We start from the raw sequence: 22,784 nt of genomic DNA on the forward strand, positions 1-22,784 counted from the left end.
CTGCAGAAAGGACTGGCACTTTGTGGCAGGGTGCTGCAGAGGTGAGCATCCAGGTAGTTTAATCTGTCCAAAACAGGATGAGTGGCTGGGGCTGGCTTCAGAGGAGACTTTTAATGCTCAAGTCCCACTCTAGTCTAGATTTGGATCATGAAACCCATCTAGTGCCCATGTTGAAGGTTTTTCATGAGAACATTAAAGGGTACTGCAGATGCATGTGTGAGATGCTTAGAGGTGTGTGTTGTATGGCGATGAGAGCTCTGAGAGTGCCTGGTGCCTCCTGGCTACTAGAGTAGGGATTTGAGAGCAGGGTTCTGCTTTTCATTGTATGTTACAAGCTGTCTCTGTGGATTAATGAGTCATGGTGGGGTGATGTCATCCCAGAGTAGCAAGATTGAAAAAAAAAAAAAAAAAAAAAAAAAAAAAAAAAAAAAAAAAAAGCTTGTGCTTCACTGCTTGACATAATGCATATCTTGTGGCTTGCTCAGGGCTGTGTGCTGGTTTGTGAGCAGAAGGATGCAATCCTCTGGAGAGGGCTTGGGAACAAAACTAAAATACGTCATTTTGGGTTTATGCAGTGAAGAATTTCTATCTAGCTGGAAGCTAGTTTCATTTTCTTTGTTGAGATAAGTAATCATAGTAACATTTAGTCCCTGCAAGGTTTTCTTTGTCCTGCAGAAGCCCCATTCTACACCATGGGATCATAAAGAGATGGCCAGTCATTTCAGCAGCAGAATGGAGCCAGCTCTTTCTACCCGAACTTTTGATAACATCAACCCCTGCTTTTGTCAGATGCTTTCAGAACTGAGTACTGAAGCTATAAAGGATTCAATTTTTGCTTAATAATGCTTGAAAAACTTACTCTTCTACAGGTTACCTTCACCCCAGTACCCCTCTCCTACAACATCAGAGTCAGTCAGGTAAGAAAAGACTGTTCTGCAAGGTAGTAAGTGATAGTGTGAAGTGGAAAAAGCCTTTATTGTCATCAGTGAAATGATGTGGCACATTGAAGCACCTTAATTGTGATCCTTTTAGTTTATTGAGTACTTACTTCAGTGTTAGCTGTACTATATTTTTATTAAATTGTCATAATGCTTGCTGTCAAATACTTAGTCCTGACATTAATCCATTTGGTTGTGAACCTCTCATATTAGAAGACCATTTTCCTGCTTCAGTGTGTTGAGAATAAGTGTAAAGAGTGGTAATCTTTACACAGTACTTTGTCCTTTTCTAGCAAAAATGGTAGGAAACTCTAGCCAGTTTCAATATAAAGTTGATGTATAGGAAGTTTTCAGAATCAGTCTCTTAAGTGAGTGAAGATAGCTGTGGAGAGTTGAGGTGTTTGAGAATAGGCTGCTCAGAAATAGTATTCTGGGAAACATCACTACAGAATCTGGGCTTGGTTATTGAAGACTCACAGTAAGTTTGCTACAATCCTTTTTAGGTTTACTGAAACTGAATTCATGCCACATTTGATGAGTAGTCCTCAGATGGGGAGATAGAGGGGGGGGGGGGATTTAGAAGTTGTGAAATGTTTTCATATCTTCTAAGTGAAGTGTTTTGATCCTTGCGTTTTGGAATTGTATTTCAAGCTTGAAACAATCTGAGTCAAACAATATTTCATTCAGCCCCCTCATTGTTTTCAAGTTTCTGCTTCAAAGAAAATATTGGAGCAAACCCCCCTCGTTTTGAATCTACCAAAATGATTTATTTATCAGTTTGGGTCCTGCTTGTGAGACTGCTGTGATACCAAATTGGTAAGCACAAAAGAGTTTGTTCCTGTGGCCAGAGTCTTGTTGGCCAGGATTTTCCTTGCAGCAGCCTTATCCCTGAGAGCTGGTAACAAAGAGCTGCTGTTGATGGCATGGTAGAACTTCTAGTCTTTTGCTCCTGTCACCATAGCTTCAGGATGCAGGAGTATGAACGAAATTTCCCCCTGAGGGACCCTTCTAGCAGCTGTATTCCTGCACAAGCTGTCACTTGATGAAGTAAGACATTGGAAATGTCTCAGTGCATCAGCATATCCTAAAAAGCCTGGCTTCACCTCCACACCTTGGGTGACTGTACAAACAAGTCCTGCTTGTAAATTCCTGGGGGAAGAAGGGGGAGATGCAAATGTGTGTGTGTGTGTGAGAGAGAGAGCAAGATGAGCTTTTTAGGTAGAAGAAGGTAATGAAAGTGTCAGATCACTTTCCCTGCAAATGCAGATTAGCTCATGGTGTAGACAGATACCAGATCCTCCCTGTTTCCCTCAAAGGGCTTTATCACCATCTATCATCATAATCTCCATGATTTCTACTGCCTGAGTTTTGGGAAAGGTAAGACTGTTGGTTATCCAAGGCAAAATTCTCCTGAAAAAGGGCTTTGTACAGTTAACAAGCAAGGCAGCCTCACAGTGAGGAGAGTCTGTTCACCGAAGCTGTTCCCATGACAACACTAAAAGCCTTTCACCATTGGGTATCCACAGGAGAACATCTCCCACAGCAAGTACATGAAGCCAGGAGCTTAGTCCTCATCTTCCATAAGTCATCCTGTTGGGTACCGATAATGAGGAGCTGCCAGTTGTGCACATGCAGCTCCACCTTCTAGGCACCAGCCTGGCTCCAGATGAAAGGAAGAGCAAACAAAGCCAAAGCACCAGTGAGCTGGATTTATGTAAAAGGAAAATTAAGCTCAACTGATGTTCTTATACTTCCCTCTGCTCTCCAGCTGAGGATCTCAATTTTTTAATGATGAAAAGGCAAGCAAAAAGTCCCAGCCATTTGATAAACAGCTGAGGAAGCCATGTAATTTTCTCTGTTGTAATCCTTCATCATCATGGGATGGAGAGAGGGTAAGGACCTAGGAAAATTCTGCTTTTCTTTGCTCTAACCCTGTAGTGTCCATCTGGGATTCAACAGTTTGCTTCTGCTTGTGCAATAGAAGGTGATACAAGACCACCTTTTACCTTTGGATCTTCATGAGGCCCAGCAGCTCCTTGAGTGGCATGATATGTGAAATGCAGTCACCTGAATGTATGAGGATCTGCTTCCTTTTTTTCAGGAGAAAGCCCTTGTGCATTTGAAAACAAGAGATAAAGTATGCCCAGAAATATCAGGAGCCAAAGATAAAGAGCAAAAAAGAAACTGAAGAAGATGGAGAACCAAAACAAAAGCAGATTTCTTGAATAGCCTTGTTGCTCTGAGGACAAACCATCTATTTCTTTTGCTCAGTGGCCATAGGAGCTGAGCACATTCTGCTTGAATGGGAGGAGTTAGCTATACTCCATAAATGAGACTATTCTGTTATCTTTAGCTTTTCAAACATATTTTTTTTTATCCTTCATTTTGAGTATTTTTAGTCTTTAAATATTAAGATCACTCGCTGTCTTTTTTCTGTCTTTTTCTTTCTTTTTCATTTTCTTTCTTTTCCCTTTTTTTTTTTTTTTGGTGAGGAATGTTGGTTCTTTTTAAGTCCTTTCCAGTTATAACATTAGTTGCTTGGTGATAGTCGTGATACTGCAAGTGGAGGAGTAGAGGTGAGAAAGGAGAGGAGAGTCTGAAGCAACAGAGATTATTCTGTTCTGCAAATATGTCTTCTGCAGAATAAAACTATAAACCCAAATATTAGATAGACACTTCTTTTTTTTTTTCTTTTCTTTTTAAATTCTTTCTTAAGCACTGGTTCCCCCATTCCCATGCTGGATGAAATAACCTTTGATTTAAAAGGCTGTTCTGCAGATCACCACCCTATTTTTTTACCCACAGGAATAAGCAGGGTCTCCAGTTGTTCTTGTCCCATGACACACATGCACAACTCACTGTGATACTGTGGGACCTAGACTTGTTTTCAGGGCCAGATGTGCTTGGCTGCATCTTGTAAACATCTTAAATAGATACTGGAAATGGAGGAAGGTGGAATCACGGTGCTGTTTGTCCATGTCTGCAAATAAATGCCACAATATACTTTTTTTTTGCGAGTTCAGGCACAGTGTGTCACCCCAAGCTCACCTGAGTCCAGGAATTCCACACCCTGGTCCATGCTGGATAGAAGGTGCAAGGTTTCTTTTTAACACTATTCCCTAGTCCTCAGGGCCAAAGAGTTGATCCCACGCTGAGAGCTGTCAGCATCGCTCAGCTTCTGTGGCTGTTACTTGCTGTGCTCAGGGCTGGTTTTACTTAAACTCTGTTGTGGCCTTTCCATACTGCTCATTGTGTGCTTTTGAATTAGTGGAAGGGTGGTGCAAGGCAATGCCAGCACCCAGGGGCTTTCATCTTCCTCCACATTCATAACAGTCCTCAAACCAACTAACCAGTTCTTGATGCATTCCTGCACCCTGTTTCAGCTGTTACCAGGTGGAGCAAAAGCTGTCTGACCAGCAGGAGTTGCTCAGCTCAGTGCTGACAGCTAGTGCTGCTCTGCCTTGCCTCCTCCTGTGCCTTTCTACTATTCCACAAGCTGAGGTTGGTCTGCGAGCACTTGGATTGCCTGTCTGAATGCACAAAGTGCAGTTGGACATCTTCCCCTTCCCAGGGAGAGTGTGTCTGTATCTATGGTGGGTTTCCTGAAGCAGCACCCATGACCCAATTCATCATCCTCACTGCTGGGACAAATGGTGGGATTTAGGAGAGTACCTTGAGGAAAAGAGTTGCTGGTTGTTTTAGAGGGGCACCAACTGGAGAAACTGGGTTTGTCCAATGTGACAAGAGGATGCTGTTATTTTTACCTCTCTCTGTTTTAACTCTGTTTAGCAGCTGGGTCCAATATTGAAGCAGATCCCTGGAATGCTTTAACAAGAAGAGTGGCTTAAGGCTGGATTTTAGTTTAAGGGGATAACTGAGTGAGCAGTTTGACAAACAATACTCAGGCACAGTGGGAAATACCTCACCTACCTCTCCTCTCAGCACCCTGCAGGGGCATTGACTGTGTCCTTTGGGCACAGCAGCCTCTAACACAGATGGGAAGAGCAGATCACATGTAGTTATGAAATCCCACATCCATCAGCTTGTGTTCTGCCTGGCTTTCCCTCCTCAATGTGTCTGTTTAGGGTGAACAAGTACATGGGTTCATGTGCTGAGCTGTTCTGCAAGCAGCACTCTGAATGTTGATGTTGATGTCATCTGCCCAGTTTAGGAACAAAGTGGTAAGTCATTTATCTTTCTGCAGCAGGAAAAAAGTTTAAATATTTCCAAGAAAAGCCCCACTGTTTGTTATACTGGTGAGCTGGGAAGGCTTAGCTACAGCCCATTCTGAGGACTGACAGCCAAACCCAAAAGAAATAAGCACTCAAGCCCCTGGAGCACAGCCACCTCCCACGGCAGCACACTGCTGTGTGGGGCAGATGGATGCAGTGCAGGCCTGTCTCTTGGTGCCTCCAACAGCTAAACAAATGGGGAAGCAGCTAGCTGTGTTGTGAGAGAGGGAGAACACTCTGGCCATGAGGGCATTATCAGGGCTTTATGCAAGAGTAGGTTCCCCTAAAAACAAAATTATCATCAGCTGAGAGGATGCCAAAATGAGCTGCAGTCTTCTCTGCACAAAATGACCCTTTATAGCCATAAGCCTGCTGCCAGTATGTGTCTATGAAATATTAACACTTCTGTTGTAAGACATAGATTTTTCTTCTTGTTGTCTTCATAGCTGCCTGGCTGCTGAGAGAAACTGGCCCTATGCCCTGACAGGGGCAGGGTGTTATTGACAGGCCAGATAAAACCTGCCTGGCAAGCTACCACCCCGTGAGACAGGGTTGAGAAGAAAAAGGCAGGAAAAAAAGAAAGTAATGGAAAAGAATCTGCAAAATTTCTACCTTCTGCCACAGAAGAGTGGAATGTGACCTGCAGGACCTGTTGAGCATAAATGTCTCAGCTTCCAAAAACTGTTTAAGATTTTGCCATCAAACAGCAAAGATCAGAAGAGAGAAGTATGTGTGCTAGCCCAGGCAGCCCCAGCAGTGCCCCTGCCTGTGTCACTGTATCTGCTTTAGTTAGCCACTGGTGCTGCTTCCTTGTATGAGCATTTCCTTTGAAAATATGGTAGCCTTTAAAGATCATCTGTTTCCAACCCCTGCTGCCATAGGCAGGGGCACTTTCCACTAGACCAGATTGCTCAAAGCCCCATCCAACCAGGCCTTCCAGGGATGAGACATACATCTTGAATAAGTGGACTCTGTTTGCCAGGCTAGTTCAAAATGTGTATTATTCCTAATCCATGAAGTAGTGGGTGGAATGTACTGTGTGCTTCTCTCACCACAGAGCATGGAGCAGCTGGCCTGATGGTCAGTAGTGGACTCAGCAGGTAAACCAAGCTGTTTGAGGTGCTGTCTGTGGGGGAGCAAAGGCTGTATATGAGCCTGGGCAATGGGCTGGTGGCTCAGGGCATCTTCTGGGTCTGTCCCTGCCTGGCTCTGCAGTTGTGTTTGTATCTCTTGTGGCTCCTGTCACAGTAGCAGCAGTTCATGAACAACTGTGCTTTTGGTTTAATGTGGGCAGGCTTTTCTTTCTTTCATTTTTTTTGCTCTTCAAATGCAAATGCTCCCCAGGGTTGACACTTTCTTTGTGTATGATGTCTGTGTGAAATCATGAACATCTAACCATCAAACCTGGAGCACAGGCTCTCAGGACACATGTGGAGCTATCTCCAGCATAGCAGCTGTGTGGCTTAATGTCTGTGTCAAAATACAACCAGACTGATGGCAGATGGGAGATTTGGGGTTGAGAATTCATTCAACTCCATTAAGAAATTTTTATTTTTTTTTTTGGAACATTTAGAATTGCAGAACTAATGGTGCTTAACAGAGGTTTCCTGGAAATGAAGAGGACAATTAAAAAACCAAAGTGCAATAGAAATGATGTGATTGTGGGTGTCAGAGAGAGGGAAGTGTGTACCATAGCTGGAATCAGTAATTGATGTCACTAATAAAGACATAGGAGCTGTTTAAAAGACACAGAGATGTGGTGCTAAGGGACATGGGTTAGGACCAGATTTAGTAGTTAGATAATGGCTGGTCTCAGTGATCTCAAAGGTCTTTACCAATCAAACCAGTTCTGTGATTCTGAGACTCTATGTCAGGGTGCATTCAGCTGCCCTGGTTGGGAGCTTAAGGAAAGCAGTGCCATTGCAGTGTGCATCCTTGAAGGAGAAGTGAGCACTTCTCCTGATGGCCTGGTGTCTGGGGTAACCTGAAATAATATGTTGAAAGGTTCCTCACTACACGATTACCATATGAGTCATGAGCTTCACTGAGCAGCAGTGAGTCATAAGTAGTCACGGGCATAAACTCATTCAGCAAGTCCTAAGTGTCAACAGGAGTGATGGGCAGAGTCCTTTGCCTGCTGGGTGGAGAGGAGGAAGATGCCTGGCTGAAACAGACAAGCAGGGATGGACAGGAGCAGGAAGAGGAACCCTCTGCTAATAGGTAGCAAGAGAAGTGCTCTGTAATGTTGTATAACTCCAAATGCACTTCTGTCTGGCATTTCCAGCACCCAGAAATGGCTTTCACTGAAATGGTTGCTACATTTACATATTGGGAATGGTTTATTAAACAGCTGTAATTGTACAAATGCAATGGCAATATGTTTGCTTTATGGTAGAACATTTCAGTAAAAATGGCTTAATGACTGTACTGAAGTCATTTATTGGGAAATGGGGAAGCCATGCAATTAAGCAAATGCATTTTCCAGGACTATGATCATCCTGGTTTTTATACATCCTGTATGGCTGCAATGGATTATTCAGTCCTGTGCACTATTGGTAAGAAGTGGGTAAATGCAGCATAAGTACAAAGTTTTCCTTCTAGCTCACAGGTATGCCAAAGCAGTTTTTATTCTCTTTGGTCTGGGGCCCCATCCCTGGGGGTGTTTAAGGCCAGGCTGGATGAGGCTCTGGCCAGCCTGATCTAGTGTGAGGTGTCCCTGCCCATGGCAGGGGGGTTGGAACTAGATGATCCTTGTGGTCCCTTCCAACCCTGACTGATTCTATGATTCTAAAGTAACCTCACTTTCATGGAATAGTGCATGGCAGGCTGAGATGTCTCTCAAACCAGACAAATCCTTTAAATCCTCTCCAGAAATGTACAGCCTTGGGCCAAACTGAAAGAGTGCATGTGAAGAAGTCCCTCCTTTGTCTGTCTCTAGGGCTGTTTTCTCACTTGCTGTGTGCAGGGCTTGATTATAAAGCCTGCCACTTCAGTGTGTTTGGGGTCTCAGAGAGGAGCTTGAGATGATTAGGAGATCTGGCCCTTTACTTGACACTGGGGGAAAAAGTCTTATGTGAAATCAGTGTGACAAGCAGATGTTCAAACTCCTTATTACTTGCAGGGGTTTCCAGAGTGGGGCAGGATTTCTTCTTTAATATTCTGTGTTCTGCTTTATGCTCCCCTCTTACATCAAACCCTGCCATTCTCAGAAGAACCTCAGTTGCTTAGACCAGAGGCTTTCCACAAAAGGGAGTGGGGAGTGGATTTTCCCAGGGCTCTGGGGCAGGTGAAGTAAGGCTGAACACTTGACTGCAGTTGGCATAATTATGATTTGAGAAGCCAAAATTGGGCAGGCAGGAGTCCAATGGAAGCCAGTGGTATCCAAGGGGGCCAGAGAAGGCTGTCCTGTGGTGTCAGTAGGGTCCACCCTGGCCTCACAAGGGGTCTGGAAGGGTATAAAATGGCCAGACCCACAAAAGGCTTGGGGTGCCTAGGGTAAGAGTGAAAGTTTTTTGTCAGCATGGCTCCATCACCTGTTGATCAAAGAGGAGTCAGACATGATTTAAGATCCCAAACTTGCTTGCTCTCTACACCTGCTTGCTCTCAGATCTCTGTAATGGAGCACAAACAGAGGAAAAACAAACCCAGTTCTCAAATCAGCTCATGTTGCTTCTCCTCTTTGACCTCTGGCATAGAGGGGGGAGATGGTAGAGCTTAATAAAGAAATTCATTTTACCCAAGATCCTGGGCCTGCAGATAGCTGCCTTGTAATTGACCATGTTAATTTGGGGGCCTATTTTGCTCCTTTTTTAATCTTTGCATCTATTAATTATTGCAGAACAGTTCTCACTGATAACTCCCTGGCAGTTTGTGCTGCTGTTCTGAAATTATAAAATGATACAGTTGGCAGAATGAGTACAGACATGTACAGTTAATTGGGTTTTTGCAGAAGGAAATTACATAGCATAATAATAATATGCCCAGGGTGCCACGGGAAGCACAATTTCTTATTGCTTTAGTAAATAGGATTGGGAGAATATGAGCTCTGGATTATAAGTAGTCCTGGAAGTTATCCCAAAGTTGCAGAGGATTCCAAAGCCCTGTCACTGAGCCCTGGCATCACAAACTCATTGCTCTGAGGACCCCTGTTGTTCTCCCTTCTCCCTCCCCTCCCCACCCCAGCTCATGCATTTAGGGGACAGATTGAGCTTTGGAGTCCCAGGGTTGCTGATGTAGTTGGGTACCCTCTGCCTGAGGTTGCAGGAATTGTGCAACCATAAAAGGTGTGGTGGGTCATGGTGGCTAATGAGGAGTGAGCTGTGAGAGCCCAGAGCTTTGCTGGGGGGAAGAGAGCACTTTTGTTTCTCATTTTTTTGGGGGGGGCAGAAGCAATTGAGGAGGTTTTTATAGTTGAGAAATGTTTGTGAGAATGAATGTTTTTCATTCCCTGCTAAATGCAAGGTTCAAAATTGAGTCTTTGTCCCCCCACCCTAAACGTGCAGTCTTGGGTCAGATTGAAAGGTATTACAGAAACTGGGTAGCCTTGGCCTCTGTGAGAGCTTGCTTGAATAAAAGCACAAACAGCTTGAAGGAAATGTGAAGGATAAATGGAGATTGAAAATTTATTTCTAGTAAGAAGCCATCTCCTTTGAAAAGAACAACTCTTCCCCAGTAAAGTCTGAGTAGCAAATCTTGCTACCTGCTGCCTTAGTTGGAAATGTCGATAATTTGATATTGGCCTCAGCACTTTGATGTCTAAAAGTGCTGCCAGCTGCAGCTCAGCAGAGAGATCTGGACCCTGATTCCTGGGCCAGCTGCTGGCCTTCTGCACACCCTTGAGGCCACAGCTTTTCTCTGTTTCATCTTCTCAGCTGCCAAAGGCAGGCTGTAAACCTGCACACTTTTGTAAAGGGCTCCAAGTCCCTTAGAAAGATCCTCTGGATGCAAGCAGCGTGCTCATTTCTTCTGCCTGTCTCTGCAGTGTGCCTCTCCTCCAGCCTCTCCACTAGTCTCATTAAAACTCTGTTTTTATGAGTTGGAGATTTGTCATTTTTTTGGTTTTGTTGCTACTACTGCTGGTTTTCTGCATCACCTCTCGGTCTTTTAATTAAGGTGACAGCTCTTGAACTAGGATGTCAAAACAGCATGGTTGAGACAGAAAAGTACTGGGAAGATCATCTTTAATCAGACAACAGTGATTCATGTTTAACTGGGTAGATGGTAAGTCTAAAACTAGCTGGCTCACAGTGAGGTTTCCCCAAGGACAGGGTGTTGTTAAGAGGTTTGCACAACTGTCTGAGCCCCCCCACTTGATGGAAACCATTTAATATGCAGCTTCTGTCACCATGTCAGAGCTGTAGCTGGGGAGCTCTGAGCCCTAGCTAATCTTTTCAGACTTATTTTCTAGAAGCTGTACCAAAGAACCAAACCAACCAAACAAAAAACACCCCTAACCAAACACACCAAAACCCTAAACAAACAAAACCAACAACAAACAACAAAAAGTACCCCCCCAAAAAACCCAACCCAAACCAAAAAATAAATAAAGAAATAAAAAAGAAATGTAAGGGAGGTGATTTTGGTTGGATAATCAGTTGAGCCCTCCAGCTCAATTCAATTTTTCCAGGAGTCTCTCCAGTCTCTTTGCATCACAAAGCCAGGTAGGCTGATTCCAAGGGTACCTCAGTAGAGAAACCCCAAGTGCAGGTAACATCTGCAGGTGCATGAACTGTGTTGCTCCCTTGTGGTGTGCAGTGCAGGAGGGTACCAAGGGCAGAGTGGCATGGGGCTGTGCAAGCATCTCAGTCTGACTTGCTTTTTGCTCCCACTCCCAAGCTTAATGATGGGTCTAGGTCTCACTCTTTCTCCTGCTTTCCCAACTCTGTGCTCCTCTAGCATCAGCCCATGTGGCTGCACATAACATGGTACAGACATAAATGCATTGATGTATGCCACATATAAAGAAATCCTGTGTTTCTTTGAAGGTCCCACTGCTCCATGTAGCTGCTTTCCTAAGAGGATTTCTGACTCCTCCATGCAACCAACACAGGAGCATTCAATCTGCTGTAACCAGGTAGCTGCAGTCCTTGATATTTCAATCTATTCCAGCTCCCAGCCAGCTGGTAGCATCCAGCCAACAAGTGCTTATTGTTCCTTTTGTACACTTGGGCTGCAGGCCCCTCCATTAGGGAGGTGCTGTAAGGTCCTGGGACAGCTGGGGATGTGTCAGGGTTATGTTAAGATGTCTCAGGGGCTTGTTTGGTCTGTGGAAACCTTGGGGCTGAGGAGAGAGGCTCAGCCTTTGGGCTTGCTCCTTAAGGTTCTGATGTCCCTTTGCAGAAATAATGCTTCTTATTAGGGATCTGCTCTTGAAACTCTCCTCCTCCTTTGAGTTTCTCTAACTTTCTGCAAATGCTTTGTGCATACATATGGAAAACACGTGCACCCACCATGAGTTCAGCTGGGCCTGATTAACTGGGATCCTTGAGGAAGACCCATGGGAAGTAGAAATGTCTTCATTCTTCATTTAAGATGCCTTGTTCCTCTTCAAAGGGATACCATGGCAGTCTGTGTGTGGGGAGGCCTTTAAACTATTCCTGCTTACAATGGCTGCTCTCCAGCACCCTGGCTTGTAGGGTACTAGAGCCCTGGACTAATGATAATATTTTTATATTGCCTTAAATAACCTTTCATTCTTGAGCAGAGCTTTGTTCTCCATTACACTGGTATGGTAGATGCAGGACTTATTTGCTGGGCTGTGCAATCTCACAATCATAACTTTTGATGCTGCTTCAGATGAAAAAAAGTTTCAGGTTTCAAGAGCTGAAAGGATTTCTAGCTAGAGGGAATCGTCCCTCCAGTGCTCAGATACCATAGAGCACAGACCTCAGCTAACAGTTTGTTTTCTAACAACATTTCCAGCACTGAAACTACTGACCTTTGGTTGAAGACCACTGGAGCTGCTGGCCCAGCGTTGGTCTGGCGTGGCACCTCCTCTGTTCCTGTGGTGTTTTACTTCTCTCTCTCTCTCCCCACATAAAAATGAAATCTCTGATTTCAGCACTCCTGATTGGTAAGCACATATCCTTTAAGAGAAAAAGAGGAGTGGGTAGGTGGGCTGTGGCTGTTTTTCTCACATGTGCTGCCTTCCAAAGGTCCTTGAAAGGGGAGTTTCATCCTCAAGTGCAACAGCTGGAGTGGTGCAATGGCTACATGAGGATGCTTTGGGCAATCTAAGTGCTGCTAGGATCTCTGCCAGAACTGAGATGAATATACATGACACACTTGTGAATTGCTCAAAGAAATTAGTGGGTTGGAGGGGAAAGAAGAGGGAGGTGGGGCTGCCTTTTCCTCCTGCACTCGTACCGTGGAAGGCTGATGACTGGGAGCTATTGAAAGGCTTATAATTGTCTCATTATGGACAGAAAATGTAATTAAAAGGGACAGCAATCTTTCTCCAAATTCAGAACGCTGCGGTCTATCTTTGAAAGCAATTCTGGCTATTAGCACAGGTGGTAATGTCCCAGCAATTGAACCCAATCTAATTTTGGTGTCAAATCACTAAGGAGAAAAAATGAGTTCCCTTCCAGATGCCACCTGATCGAGATGCTGTGTCTGGAGGGAGGAACAGGAATATGAAGCAGAGCAGAGAGCTCAGATGGGACCGGGTGGGACAGGCAGCCTGAATGCAGGAGCACTTGAGCATGTGGGTGGGCACCCCCCAAAGAAGAGCAGAGGGTGTTTGTCTTTGCCAGAGCTGTTCCCCCAAGTGCTACCCTGCCCTGAGATGGAGGTCTGATGGGTACACAAAGCAGCACACAATGCTGTCTGCAGATGGCATCGACTGTATTATGCTTGCTGGAGATGAGAGCTTCAGCCAAGTGTTCTCCAGGACACTAAGCAAATCACTCACATCTTTGTCTTGTTTTACTTAGATGTTAAAGCAACTTCATGTCCTGGGAAAAAGGATGTTCCTTGAATTTGTCAGCAAAGCTGAGATTTGTATGGGAGAGAAACAGCTGGGTCCAAACAGGTACCCTGTGTGGGACTCAGTGTGGCTGTTTCCCTTTCTTGCTTGACCAGGGATGGCTTCAGACAGCTGTGCTCCTTCTGTGCAGAAAGAGGGATGTTCATCCAGGCTTGCTGGGCAGGTGCAAAGTTAGTCCAGCACAGAGCAACTTGGTGCTTCTCAGGACTTTCAGAAAGACCATTAATTCTTCACAGCACTGGAACTGCCAGAAATTTAGTTTCACAGTGCTCAGGCATTATGAAGTCAAACAAAACATTTGTGGTGGAGTAACCAATAGGTGACTACCTAGGCTTCTGCCATTGGTGTATTTTCTTTGGGAAAAAAATAATAATCTGCAAAGCACTCCTCTCTTCCTCTATCATCCATTTATGTGTGTTACTTTTTTTCTGAGGTCAAAAGCAGAGACAAAGAGAGAAAATAATCTTCCTGGGTCTCCTTCACCCAGTAGAAGATGGAGTTAGCAAAGTTACTGCAGGTACCAGAAGTCCCTCTCCCTTAGTCCTGGTGCTTTAGTGCTAGGCTATGTGTCAGGGTGACTCTGCTTTGGCTCTAGCAAAATAGATTGGCTGATCCAACCAGCCCTTTTGTAATCAGCTGCTGAGGTGTGGTGAGCATGGCTCTGACAGGCAGAGGCCACCTCTGAAAATTGCCACCTGCTCCTGTGTTAGGTGGGGACTGACAATTCAGAAACCCTGCTCAAATAGCCTGTGTATGAGTAAAGTATTACTAGGGGAACTAGGGAGAGGTAGCATCTTATGGTACCTGGCCTAGGGCATGTCTGAAACGTGTCTCCATGGTCTGTTTTTAAGACTTCATGTCTCAACTTAGCAGCTTGGAAAGGGGAAGGGCTGAAGGAGACCAAACAAAGGAATTAACAAAAAAAGTACAATAGTTTTTTTTTTTTTTTTTGTTTGTTTCATCTCCTGAGACATGAAAGATGTTTGCAGCTAATGAATTATTCTGAAAACATTAGTAATAGCTGCAGGCAACATTAACTTCAAGTTTTCCAATGAGCAAGCACCACTTATGTACTGATTTAAAATTCTGATCTATTTTCATTTGCAGTAGCTCAACTCTACCATGACTGGGGGTCTGGAAAGAGGCTGGGAGTAGCCCTGTTTCTAACAGTTTAGTAATCTCCTTAGACACAGCAATGGAAAACAGTGTCTGGATCCTATTGAAACTTGGGTCAACTAATTATCTCCACAGAGAGGCTCCAAAGCCCTTGGTTAGCACTGGGGACACAAAGAGTTTCTGGTTGCTGCAAGCACAGTGCTGGTTTCAAGCTGAGCAGTAAAAACCAGTTCTGTCACAGGTTAAACAGCTCTGCTGCTATTTAAAAACTCAGGATAGGACCTCAGCCCTGCTGGGAACAGTGCAAGTTTTGCTCTGCACTTCAGAGACGTTGGGGTTCTGTCTCCTTTTCAAAGAAATCCTATGGCCAAGCTGGAGAAAAACCCCAACCAGGGCTGTGGATGGGAGTTCAGCAATCCACTGATCTCCTCCTTGTCCCCAGAAGGGGAGGTGGTGATCTGAAGTCCCACCTATAGCTGAGGCTTGTGGCCATCACAGCATGGGGAGGAGGGAAGGCACTGCTCTGGCTGAGTCTCCAGGCTTGGGTTGGCATCCCAGTGGCACTGCTCAGTGACTGAGGGATGTGTCATCTGAGAGAAAAAGAGAAACAGATGGTAGAGGGAGTTACAGTGGGAGGAAAACCCAATTAGAAGTCCCAGCATGGTTTGTGGTAGGGATATGGATCTTATACCTTGAGTAACAGCCAGGAAAAGAGAAGCATCCAGCTTTTTCACCCATGGTGGAGAAAATTCTTGTTTCAGGCAGAGAGTGATATTGAAAAAAGCTTTTGCAAAGCTTTTGAGACATTCTTCTCTGAAGGGAGAGCAAATAAGGAAGATGCAATAGGGGAAATGGACTTTCTATGTCCAGAACACAGGTTCATTATTCCTGTGCAAGTGTTTTTTTAGGTTCCTCCATCCTGGAAGGATGCTTAATATTTAAGACAGCAGCCTGGGAGTCAGAGGTCTGTAATCATACTCCTGAGTATACCCCGAGTCCCTCCTGGCATAAACACCCAATGTCTTTGGGGTCATTCACACTCCTGGCCATTTAGAGGTTAATTTTCATAAGCAGTGAGCATTAGCATGAGCTGAAGTTGGGCAGCCAGCAGCCCTCAGCCTCAGTTGCTGTCAAATTCCTCATCTGTGAAACAAAGTCTGTGTCTCTGCACCAATCACAGGGCACCAGCTGGGAACAGTGGACATACCAACAGGTCATTATGGTGTGTTTCATGGCCTCTGCTGTAAATGGGCTGGGGTGAGGAGAGCCAAGCATGAGGTGCCAAGAGTGCCTGATGTGGGGAGACCTTGGGGTATTGCTAGCACATGGGGTAATGCTCCTCCTTGCAAGGTGGCAAAGCAAATGTACAGTCTGTCAGAGTCCAGAGACCACAAAAAGGATAAAGAAAGCACAATTCATGCTCTCAGCAGGCACTTAAGGGATGCTGGTTTCAAAACCAACTGGAGCAGCGATAGTGGAAAGGAAATTGTTCCGCATGGGCAGCTGTGTGTGTCCAGAAAGTGGAAAACACCCATCCCATCCCTACCCATTTGTGCATCTGGGTGTTATTTAACATGCAAAACACGAACCTTGAATCTCATAAAATACCTGAGCTGTGTCTTCCTCTGCAGTTCTTGCACTGCCATCTCTGTGCTCCTGCCCCAGCCTGCCCCAGCCACCCGAAGAGCAGGCGAAGGCATTGCTGCTGTGCTGCTGCTGCTGCTGCTTTCCGGCTTGCTCAGGCTTGGTTTGCTGTCGGAGCCTCCCCACACAGCTCTGCGGGCGGCAGTGGTGTTGCTTTGCAGGTGAACTGCACAGTGTGTACTGGAGTGTGCTATTTATAGGAAGGCAAGGTGTCTGTTTAAGGAGCAGGGTGCATGTTCTGGGAGCAGGATGAGGCAGGGTGATTGAGCAAGAAAGAGTGAGGGAGTTCTGATTTTATTCCCTAACAAAAGGGCTAGGGAGTAAAACCATAACAACAGTTCTGGAATAGCATGAGTTACAGCAGAATTAATGCATTTTTGTTTTTTCTTTCTTACTTTGAGCATTTTTTCCCCCATGAAACTCTATTCCTACCTGGTACTGCACTCTTAATTATCTTACTGAATACAGGTATAGTTCTTAGATCACTAACCAATGCTAATAATTACCTTTGTGAAATAGATACGTGTTTTCTCCCCACTGAAGGGTGCTCAGGAACAAAGGGTCAGAGTTAAATATAGGACCAGAGCTCAGGAATTCTCAAGCATCACCATTATGCTGAAGCCATCAAGTCATCCTAGAAGCTCTTAACAGCAACAGCATTGGAAATGACTGCCCATCCTTGAAGTTTTTGCTTTAAACAACAACAACAGAAGGGCCAAGAAATGCTGTTTGGTGAGTTTATTCTGAAACTCTATGAGGATATCATTTTGCACAAACTATTCATGATGTAGGCATATATTAAGAAAACTGCAACACAGTATGGTGTCCTGAAAATCGTCTTTAAGTACCCCAGTATGTCTAGAAAATCTTCTTACAGCTCTGGGTATGGTCCAGGGAGCAGAGTCTCCTATCTCAGTTTCCACTCATCCACCCTGACAGCAGAATACCAAAAGCATTTAGTTGGGAAACAAGCACTTGCAAAATCCTTCCTTCACTTTCTCTTATTTTTTGTTACATAAATGCTATATTTCCTGGAATAGAGGCTCTGAACTGCTGAACTCAGTCTGAAGTCAGCCCAGCTAACAAGCTCATTTGTGTTAATAGGAAATCAACTGTTCCTTTTTGTTGGATTCCCAGTGGAGTAGCTGGTGGTCTGCTTTTCCTGTGCAGCCATCCTATTCCATTCTGAAATGCCTCAAAAATATTTGCTTGCTAGAAAATGTTGGTGGAAACCAATATTGCTGATGTGAAAAACAAATAAATAGAGAAAACCACAGACTTTTCTGGTCAATTAGACCTTCAGAAAGTGGTCAGATTTCTTGTATGCTATTAAACAGTACTTACTAGCTGTCTTCCAACAGCCTCATGGCTTTTAATGACTAAGCATAAAACCCACCCCAAACAGAACAAACCACAGGTAGACTGCGGTCACCTAGCTTGCATTTTGGAGTTTGGATGTAGTTCTATAACTTTCAGACTGATTCTTCCCCTTACACAGCCCAGCTGGTCAGTGCTGGCTGCTTGGGGAAGATCTGCAAGAGAGGCTTCAGAGGACAACCACTGAACTGAGAGGAGAATGAATCATTTTTGCTTTGTACCATTAGCCAGTGGGTTTATATACCTTCTGCTTGGTTGGTTCTTTGTGTTGTACTGTGGGCTTTTTTTCCCAGTTAGTTGCCATTTAGGTTTTTTTTAACTCCTTGGAGCTCTTGGGACACACAGACTTTCATTAGTGGGGTGGGCTGCACCCCAGCTGGTCTGAGACTGGAGAGACTATTGTTATCTTGAAGGTAGAATGGGGCCCTGTAGATGGCCCAGGGTGGTGCTTGGGTCCTAACAACTAGCAGATTGCATATTTACATAACGATGCAAATGAGTGACCTGGCCACAGCAGGAGCTGTGTGTCTTTTCCAGCCCCTCATTAGTATGGTACAAGATTGGACATTAGCCAGGAAGCTTAGAGCAGAGGCAAACTTCCCACGCGTTAACTAAACCTTGTGAGAGAGACTTTTTCGGGATTTGTTTCCAGCATAATGTCACCTGAGGTGTGGTGCTGGGAGGGGGTAGGTTCCTGGGAGGAGTGGTAACCCCTGTGATCTGCTCTCCCCCTTGGCATGGCTTCAGTTACACAGCATCAGAGAATTGTATTGGTTGGAAAAGATCTTTAAGGCCATCAAATCCAACCATTATCTAGCTCTACCAAGTCTGGTGCTAAACCATATTCTTCAGCACCACGTCTCCATGATTTTTAAACACTGCCAGAGATGGAGATTCAACCACCTCCCTGAGGAGTCTGTTCCCTTTCAGTGAAGAAGTTTCTTCTGGGACAACTTGAAGCCTTTTTCTGTCTGTTGTGACTAGGAGGTTACCTCCCTCTGTGGCTCAGCTAGATGACCTGGTGTCATCCACACTGTGGCAAGATCACAGAAGTGAAGGTGGCACTTTCTGCACAGTGCCACCAGAAGTGCACTAAGAGTTACCAGAAGCTTAGAAAGGAAACGCACACTCATCTAGCATTGTCAGTGTTTGATAAGCTCTGTCTCGGATCCCTGCACTTTGGGGACTCAATTTTTTGAGGCTTTTTTGGCTTCACCAAGCTTTCACGATTGAGAAAATAATGTCTCCAGTTTATTGCATCATTGGCTGAGTAAATCTACCTGTAAAGAAAAGCAAAGCTAGACCATAAACATCTGTGGCAATTCATTTTTGTTAAATAATTCAAATTTACACTTTTCTTTTTTTTTTTTCTTATGTCTGGATCATTCTTCATCTCACTGTCCCCTAATATTTGCCTCTCCACTGATCAGGAGAGTGCTAGAAGCTGCATTGCTGTGCAGTTAATTTTAAGACTAATTATCATCAAGGCATGAAAACAGCATTTTACATTATGCCTTTTTTTTTTTTTTCCTGTTCAGCACACAGACTAATTCATTTTAGTTCCAATTAATGTAAAGCACTTGTCTGCCAACATTTTAAAGATGGCACTGGGTATAGCAAAACATAACCCTGCCTTTAGGTTAGAGATGTGGGTTCATTGTTTAGTTGTATCTTGATTAAATTGTATGATGCAAGGTCATGCAAATTTGCTCTTATTTTCCAAAGCTCAGGTTAATGCTCAGTGCTTGTGTTTCTAACCAGAAACCACAAACTTTCATTGCTGTGACACATTAGTCTCAGCTTCTGCCTGGATGGTTGCAGATGATACTCTGGGGCAAAGTTACCTCTAAATGCTCTTGCTTGCTCAATAACAATGATGTCACATCTCTTAGTAGTTCCATTTCCTTGCAGGAAGTAGGAAAGAAGGTATGTAAGTAGAAAGAGAGTGGATAGAAGGATCTAATCCATATTTCATAAACAGAGATTTTCCTACCTGCCCCCCCCCCCCCAAAAAAAAAAGGTGAATTATTTAAATTGTTAGTAACTCTCCTCAATGATCAAAATATATTGAAAAGCTGAACCTTTCCCTGTGTTCATCTGTGCTGAAATGCCTGAACAGCCTCCTTGGTTTTGGCATCACAATATAATGTTACATGGGAGCAGAAATGTCCCTGGGGAAGGCAGGAGTGAGGGCCATGCTGCACCATCCAGCAGCCCAACTTCCAGCACTGCATGCCAAGTGAAACACTGGAATAGCTCCACTGGCCTTATTAAAGAGAGAACTAAAAGTAAGAAATCACATGCCCATGGCCAAGCAAAGCATGGCATGCATTTGCCAGGTCACTCCCTAGTACGTGTTTCACTCTGGTGTTTAACTGTCTGCTGTACAGCAGTGCTCAGGGCTGTGACATCAGCCCATGGAGGCAGCTGGTGCCGACCCAGCAAGGAGCACCCAGGCACCAGCAAGGGTTGCCTGTGCTTCTCTGAAGTGTGTCCCTGTAGCCATGATGAGCTTCTTTGGTCCTTCCTCCCTATGGCATGATGAGGAAGAGCTGGATGAGCCTCACCAGTGCTCAGGGGGGTGGCTGGGGCTCTTGTGCCCTGACTCAGGGTGCACACCCCCTTGCCAGATGGTTTTATTTGATTAACATTTGGGATTATTGGCTGTGCCTGGCTGGCTTGCTCTGGGTGTTTGGAAAGCAGATACGGTGGGTTTGTAGGTGGTTTAGAGGACAGTGTGTAACGAAGAAAGAAACAAAAAGGTGCCTTGTTCAGCCTAAATGAGAAGAATCCCAGGAAAATCCATCCAGGTAGGAAGAAGACATACTGAGGTTATTGCTCAGAGAGGAGAGATTGTCTGAGAATGTGGGCTGGAGGAGATTAAAGAGACTAGAAAAGTGAACAAGCTTCTGCACTTCATTAATCTGTATAAAGCCTGGAGAATGCTTTATGCTGTTGGTAGGTAGATAAATCTACCAGTGTTGGCCCTGGTAATATTTGGCAGCTAGTGCCTGAAGTCATGCTGAGGCTGGTGCTGAGAAGTCAGTGGCTCTGTGGTCAGTGAGTTGCCACTGGTGACTTGGGCTGGGACAGATCCTGCATGGTCCTTCAGCCTTGTGGTAAACTTTGACCTGCTAGTTATTGTGTTGGCTTGGCATGAAGCACAGGCACAGGGCTGAGAGGATGTGGCGTAAGCTCTCTTCTTGTAAGAAGAAAGCTTCTGTAGTTTATGTTAACTAGGGCAAAAATATTTCCTGTCTCCAGGTTTGGCAGACAATAATGAGCCATGGGGCCTCAGGAGATAGGCATTATTTTAATTGACTTGAGAAAGTAAATCAACTCATAGAGAAAACCTCCTTGGACAGTCTAATTACAGATACTAGATTATAACTCAGGAGTTTGCATGCTCAGGCTGGCAGGCAAATAACAAGGAACATCATTAGCAGAAAGTGGAAGAGGAAGACATATGTTATAGGAATGCCTCCACTTTCTAGTTCTTCATTTGTATGCTTCCCTTCAACTTCAGTGCCTTAATCTTATTAGATGTCATTGTCACTGCTTGTTATGAAACACTCAATTGACCATTTAGATTTCTCTTAAAAGGACAGTATTAAACTGAAAAGGAACAGAAGGAAGTACAGAAACATGCCATTAAAATGTTATGCATGGGCTTCTGTGAGATTTGTCCCCTTGTGCATTTAACTTTCTGCTTTCTATTTGCAAGCATGGTGGCAGTGTAGAATAAGATGCAGAACTGTGCACTTAGTCTTTCTTGTTTGAGGGGGTGTGGGGTGTGGGGTGCAGGACTGCACAAACAAGTTAGTGGTCTGGGCAGGAATGTGTGCTCATTTGTTCTTTTTACATTTTAAATTGGCCATAAATTAACATCCCCATAAATCAGGAGGCTCAGAGTAGAGCTCTGAAGGTTCTTACAGAAACTGCATTCCATTTAAAAAAAAAAAAAAAAAAAAAAAAAAAAAAGAAGATTTAATCAGCTCCAAGGCCTGAGCCTGACTTTGCTCTGGTGACTCCCATAATTTACCCAACACACTGCTTCATCTAATGGAGAAGAAAACCACAGTGGCTCTAGCAGAAAGCCCAAGTTTTAGCCACAAGCAGCAGCACAAGCAGCCTCTTGGTCTAGTTTTCACACCCAAAGCTCTTTGTCTCCAAACCTCGGCTGTTCTTCCATCTGCGTCTGGTTCTGCATCTGCACAACCACACGATCAAGATGCAGATTTCCAGGCACTGCGTGTGACAGGGATGTCCCTGTGTGCCACACGTCCTTCTCCAGGCACAGTGAAGCTGGGAGATGCCCCAGTCCCCGAGCCTGGCTGTGGTTATGGGAGAAGAGGGTGGATTTTGTCTGTGCAGGGTGAGGACTGAAGCCCCCAGGTTTATGCACTAGATCTGTCAGACCTAAACCAGGAGGTGTCAAGCTTGGCACTTCTTTCCTGAATCACGTTCTCATCCGTGAGCAAATAACATATGTCTAAACCTGCTGTCAGCTGCAAGCAGAAACTCAGTGCCAGCTGATGGTGGTTGTATTTTTGGCCAGCATACATGACCATGAAACAGAGCAAATAAAGGCTTTGGTTTTATCCATACCTTTTTATTTATTTCTGTAGTCTGTAGTAAGGGACCATTGCTTTAAAATCCTCAGACATTTGGACATATTTTACAAGACAGTACAGTTTCTGAATGTCACACATTGATCACAGTTTCATACTACTACATGCATATAAAGACACTGATTTTATTTTATTTTTTTTAATAGTCTGTTTACGGAAACAACTGGAGAGGTCAAGAAAATTCGACAAAGAATGACTAAATCAAAGTTACAGAAAATGTAAGACTCTAAGTACACTAGTATATGGCTAATGTTGCTGTAATCACCCCCAAGTGCCAGGGCATTGAAACATTGCTTAGAAGGGGAGAAAACATCTGCTGAGGCATTGCTCCTCGGGTTGGTCCAATACAACCCAAAAGATTGTGCAAGACGTGCAGGGTCTGCTGGGCTCTTGGGCAGAGATGTGAAGCACTGCCCTTCATTACAGACATGCTGGCCTGGATTCCCCACTGCTTCCCCATTGCTTCCCCACTGCACAGATTAAGAAATAACTGAAGTGCAAGGCAGTGGAGAGACCAGCCACACTCTGCCCTTTCTCAAGCTGGGTCACAGTCGGTTTCAATTTCCAGATACAAAAGGAATTTGATCTTCATGCCCTGGCATAGCCACAGGAAATGTACATTTCCCCAGTTTTTATTTGTTGTTAATTATCACATTTTTCTTTTAAAGGGAACCCCATAGCTTACTTATCTTTCAGTGACTATGGATGCTCACTGCTGCTCTTTGGTGATGTCACTGGGAAGCCCTTGTCTGGGGCTCATGGGCCGCTCTGCAGGGCCAGCAGCTGGCAGAGCTCTGCCAGGCCAGCAGCTGTCCTGTGCTTTTGGAGAAGGAAGACCTAAGGCTGTTCCCTGGCCCTG

Source organism: Indicator indicator, chromosome 24, assembly GCF_027791375.1.
Source record: "Indicator indicator isolate 239-I01 chromosome 24, UM_Iind_1.1, whole genome shotgun sequence".
In the NCBI taxonomy this organism is placed as follows: domain Eukaryota; kingdom Metazoa; phylum Chordata; class Aves; order Piciformes; family Indicatoridae; genus Indicator; species Indicator indicator.